Source organism: Oncorhynchus keta, chromosome 17 (genome assembly GCF_023373465.1).
Source record: "Oncorhynchus keta strain PuntledgeMale-10-30-2019 chromosome 17, Oket_V2, whole genome shotgun sequence".
NCBI classification, from domain to species: Eukaryota; Metazoa; Chordata; class Actinopteri; order Salmoniformes; family Salmonidae; genus Oncorhynchus; species Oncorhynchus keta.
The window spans coordinates 43,948,117-43,954,443 of record NC_068437.1 but is presented as its reverse complement, the minus strand read 5'-3'; positions in this window follow the sequence as shown (position 1 = coordinate 43,954,443).

Sequence of the window (6,327 nt, the reverse complement as noted above, 5' to 3'; positions counted from 1 at the left end):
TTCCGTCTCTACTCTCTGCGGTTTATGGGGAGGAGAAAGTGGAGAGAGCCTGGCTGGGGTTCAACAGACAGAAGAAATTATGTTTGGTCGGCCCATTTCTTCAAAGATACCATCTCTGTGTATAAGAACGCCACAGCATCAGTTTAGTAGGAATCAAATACCAGGCCCACAAATCACAAAGCAGTGCTTGTCTTCTGCCAAATCCACAGTACTGAAATCTAAAAGTGAAGAACACGTCAGACGATTGGTGTCAGCGATGGGATCCAACCCGGCTCATAATAAATAAAGAACGTATTGCTTTGAGAAAAATCCAAATGTTACAGTGTTTCAAATTGAAAACATCATCACCTAAGGACAAGGTGTGCTGCTGGGTTGTTTTGATCATGCCACTGCCTGGCTGATGTTTTGATTCCTCTGACTCACCAGGGAGATAATGATGTGTCACCTGATGATCTCAATTTGATCATTGTTGGGTGGTGAGTGAGTCATGAGTTGTTGTAATATACACAGGTAGTGATGTGGAAGCCACATTCAAGGTTACGTTCTGTTCCCTAAACATCCCTTGTCACCTGTCCATGAGGCAGATACTGCAGTAGCTGCTATTAGGGAGTCGGACTCAACAAGAGGACATTTCTGGCAAGAACGTTTGGCAGGAAACCTAAGAAGAGCACAGTTACAGTACATGAGAAGGTCTATCTGAGTCTGCCACTGGGTTCACTGGCTGGTCACTGTAGAGTATTACACAGGTACCACATAGGCCTACAGTAGCCTCAATACAGGGCCTTATCACGTATAGTAGCTCCAAAACGCATCAATATGTTCCATGTATCATGTGCATCACACATTACATTAGACATGTTCCAGAAAGTTAGACATGTTCCAGAATAATGTTATGTTCTAACATATTTTCTATATTCTCTGTGTTATTGACAGATTTGACATCCTGACCAGTGGCCATTTCTCTGTGGAATTAGTTTTTGTTGTTGCGGTGCAGCGTCACCCATTACCAATGTAATGTTGTCTCCTTCCTGGACAGTGGCTGTGAGGCATTGTGTTCACTGTCTAAACACAAACCTACTGTGTCATTATTTAACTAGGCAAGTCAGTTAAGAACATGTTTACCTTGTCAGCTTGGGGATTTGAGCTAGCAACCTTTCAGTTACTGGCCCAACTCTCTAACCACTAGGCTACCTGCCACCTCAAATAAAAAAGAGCCACGCAACATGTTATGGTGTGTGATACATGTAATATAAACGTGTAGTTTTTCTATACAGCATTAAATGATTGCAGATATTATGAAGACATTAAAATATACTGCAGACCTTTTTTTCTAACCTCCCCAAACTCTTTACATTGCACACTCTCTAAACTTGATGATATACAGTTATGTGTTGCTTTTTTTGCTCTGGGAAAAACTAACAAAACTTCACTTCTGATGCTAATACATTACAGAACACACCAAACAAATAAATAAACATTGCTTATCACTGCTGAGGAATGGAAAAATGCATACAGTGGCACCAGCAAACCAGGAACTCCATTGATCTCAATCTGAAGACCTTTGACCCCATTTGTCCTCCAATCTGACAGGTCATTAAACACTGAACTCTACATCATCAATCTGAAGGTCATCAATCAGGCCTGATCCTTGTTTGAAGAAAGTTATTTACAGACTTTATCAACAAATCTACATGCTATCCCTAAGAAGTCAACAACTGAGAAGGAAGTGAATAGATCCTTGACAAAACAAGGAAGTGGGTAGATCCTTGACTGTAACGTAGGCGCAGGGAATCAGGAAGCAAGCGCAGTTAGTGTGTTTAATGACGAAGAACATTGAACGATACAAAACAAGAACAGCGTCTAAACATGGAAACATAAACAATATTGCCTGGGGGGTTATAACAACGGCGTGCTATATATTGGGGAAGTAATCAGGGAGGTGATGAAGTCCAGGTGTGCCTAATGAGGCGTAGGGGTGCGTAATGAAGGTTGCCAGGTGTGCGTAAGGATGGGTTGCCAGGACCGGTGGTTAGTAGACTGGTGACGTCGAGCGCCGGAGAGAGGGAGCGGGAATGGACATGACGTTGACAAAACAAGGAAGTGGGTAGATCCTTCCAAAGACCATCCTTCTACACACAAAGTCAGTTTGCATTATTAGTGACAAAAACACAATGGTAAAGACATTGTGGCACATCACATCCCCATAACACATCCATGCCAATGGAACAGGGATGGGGGCTGAAAGATGGACAGGGGATGTCAGCCTGGTGTTTTATGTACCTACTGATGCCTGTGTGAACCTGGAGGAAGACTGTTTACAGGAAGAGTAGCTGCTGCCTTGGCAACAGCTAATAACAGCTAAAGGGGATCCTAATAAAATACTAAATACTACCTGTTCCAGGCGCGGGTTCCTCATCACTGAGCCCCTCCAGGATGGCCTATATATCCTTTATCCTTTCAGAGCTAGCTATCTCTGGAGCTTCTCCCTCCGGCATACCAGCAGCTCACTCAGACGTTGCTGTCTCCGAACAGAAAACTCAGACTGGATCCACTAATAGAGTGATAATAATATGACCCTTTAGGAAGAGGCATAAACGCCCATATTACAGCTCCCTATTAAACAGATGTATTTATAGGAGATGAGAAAGAGACCAAAACTCAAATGACACACTCCACATCTGTCATCTTATAACGTCCTCTTCCATCTCATATATTGTTGTAATATTACCAAGACCCTGCACCAGGATCCAGATCCACACAAAAAACAGGGCGAGAGAGAAGGTGAGAGAGGGAGCAAAAGCCAGCTAGCCTAGGATCAACAGCCCCCAAATCAGAGGCTCCATTCTTCAGAGAGGTAAAGTCGAGGGTCGCTTGGAGAGAGTAATAGAGCATATCACTGAAGCCTCATCAGGAGGTTCTCTGGTTTGCTGGCAAAATAAGCACATACCCTACAAGGAATGAAGGAAAGACAGTTTGCAAGTGTAAGTATATTGGATAATTGCTGGTTAAGTCAGAGATGTACATTATAATATGTGCTATGTTGAATACAGCAGCTCCCTGTCATCTAAAAGCAGCAAGAAAAATACTTTTACCAGCTGAAGTGTAGAGGGAACCTTTTATGCAGTTTACATCTGTAGATTCTTCTGGTTATACAAGTCAACTTCAGAGAGAATTCTATGAATGTATTTACATTTGACATGTGGAACATTGTTGCACTGGAAAATATAGTGGAGAAAAGCAGTATCGAGAAACTTTGCACTTTTACACTGAATCACACACACACACACACACACACACACACACACACACACACACACACACACACACACACACACACACACACACACACACACACACACACACACACACACACACACACACACAGTAGGCTCACTGTAAATTTAAATAAAACTTTATTTATTGTCATAAACTAACATTGACATGCTTTTTTTATTCCATACATATTTGAGCCCTTTGAAACATAATAAAAGTACTTTACAAGTCACTGTGATCTCCAGCCATGTTTCAACATTGAATAAATAGAACACGACTACTTAGTGAACAACAGAACACACCCTATCTCCAGAACTTTTTACAAGTTTGTAACTAAATACATTTGTTGCTTAATGGATGTTGGTGTGTCATTCTGTGGTCATGATTAAGGAAGAGTAATGCAGGCTGAGGTTGAGGCCCAGACTAGGACAGAAGGCTGGGGGCATGGCAGTTTAACAAGATCCCCTGGAGTGAAGAAGTCTTCTCCATCATTTGGCTGCTCCATCCCGTTGCGGGAGACTTATGAGCTGACACCTCAATGGGGACGTGGCTTAATGCAAGACGGTATATGGGTTAAGACCCAGCTTCAGTTCCTCCTTCAATCACAGCTAAAATGGTTCATTCTTTATGGAGTTCCACACAGTCAAGAGTTATTCCTACTACAGATATATAGGCATTACTGACATACCTGGCTGTGGAAGAATCATATACCCATATGATGTTGTCCACCTTGTCTCAAATAAAAAAAGTATGGCGTTGCCATGGTGGTCTTTGAGGAGTATTAATTCAATCAGAGGAACCGTCCAAAGAGTATCAGCATTACTTTCATATCTCTCTCACTAGAAGGATTTTTACTGGGATATTTGTACATTTTTCTGGACTGATAAATTACGGCAAAAAATGAGACTACGAAGACACAAGTGGCTGAGCTTATTTAAGAGCATATACATGATGTAAAGTGTGAACTTTAAACCCAGATGACCTTTGACAGTGGGGGCCAGCCTAAGATTATGTTCTCTATGCTCGACACAGCAGACCCAGGAGAGGGGCTGAACAGAAGTGATTCACAGCTGTGCACATGCCCACAGGGAGAGCAAGAGTGTAGTCACTCATCTTAAACCTTGCAAGCAAAGGTAAAGTCAGTTATTCATTGTGAAGTTGTGAGGTTTAGTACAGTAAGTGCTTGTAGAGTACAGGCTGTATAATATCAGATTTTTATCAATACTCAACAGTATTACACTATAGAGTAGATGTGTAAAACTAATGTTAAAAAAAAGGCGAGGTCAGGGTTGTTGACAATTAATCGTTGTTTGTGATTATATTTTCAATAGTTTTAATGATCCCTTCTTACTTCAAATATACATCTTCGGTTTATGTTTTAATCGCATTATAACAGTTTTCTAAAAAACTAGAGGCAGTATGGCGAGTCCAGAGTAAAATCAGCCCATTATAATGTACTCATGCACCCTAAGTAGTTTACAGACCAGCAGCTGAAGTATTTCTCTTCATGAGGCAGTGCACTTGGAGTGCCAGGGTTGCACTCAAGCTTTACAGGACATTTTCTTCTCAATTTAATAAGACTTCCTGGTTGTATTTATTGTGATGGCTTTTGAAGTAAAGAGGCATAATATGACAAAAAAATAGCTCTAAAACCTCATGATATTCCACACGCACTGAGCATTTAGAGGGATCCGTTTAGTCGAAGGTTACAGAGAATTGGCAAATAAAATGTTTTCCCCACTTATAAAGACTATTTAATAAAACGTGACTTTAAATCAGGAGTAAACTCAAAACTTGACTCAACCAGTAAAGATGTGTGACGAGGTGTTTGTTCAGAGTTTGAGGCTCATATCCTATGTGGGGAATACATGTTGAGCACATCAAAGTTTCCTAGTGTTTTACTCAACTTAGTTTTATACTCTGGCAGTAATTATCGCTCACACACTCACCTGTGATAGACAGCAGTCTCTCTGGTCTACACAGTATATAAAATAACCAACAGCCCATGTAAGACATTATATTTAGGAAAGGGATGACAGTCAACCTGTGATTCACAAACACCACAGTGAAAGAAGACTATACTGTATTTTTTTAACTAGGCATGTCAGTTAATAACAAATTCCTATTTTCAATGATGGCCTAGGAACAGTGGGTTAACTGCCTGTTCAGGAGCAGAATGACAGATTGTCAGCTCAGGGATTTGAACTTGCAACCTTCCGGTTACTAGCCCAACACTCTAACCACTAGCCTACCCTGCCTCCCCATTGTTGTATGTTTGCATGTGTTTCAACAGGGTGTCTTGTTCCCAGAGAGAACACCTTCCTCAACCATGTTTGCACTGGATGTTATTCTAATGTTAGCTGAATGCACAGGACTCAGTGGAGCACACAGGGAAGAGCAGGGGCGTGGCTAATTTGCTTGGCACTCAGTGAGGACACAGTGATGGAATGTGAATGTCAGCAGCCTATTATTTACATACTATATAAAACCAACTGGTAATTAAGATCGCCGTCCTCCCGCGCACAAGTGTAATTGACTGTTTCAAAGGACCACCACTTCATAATCTGGCAGTGTATTAAAATGACCCTCTCCATATTGCCCCATATCCCACCCCCCGTTTCAGGACAGGGGTCACCACCACTGGCTGAGACACATAAGACTTCTTTATGAGGGCATTAACATTTTGACGTATTCATAATGGGTAAGTGCAGTAAGACGGACCTCGGCTTGGCGAGACCTTGTGCTACTGATGAAGGTGTGTGGATTTTAGCTGTGCAATGAATTTGGTTGAGGAATACAACTTGAGTATTGAGTATTAAGTCTACTGGGGATCTGTAGGAGCAAAAGGATAATGATCTTTGTGGAGTAACTGGCTGAAAAGACATTCTATTTCCGTTTGTATTTTACAGTTATAGTTATACAAATTGGAAATAGACATTTACATTTGCTGCATTTGACAGCATCTTCTGGCATCTATTTCAAAGTGATCATCTCAATCGTAATTATCCACGGTTACAGTATAAGTGCTGTGTTGAAAGACCAGTTTTCTATTCT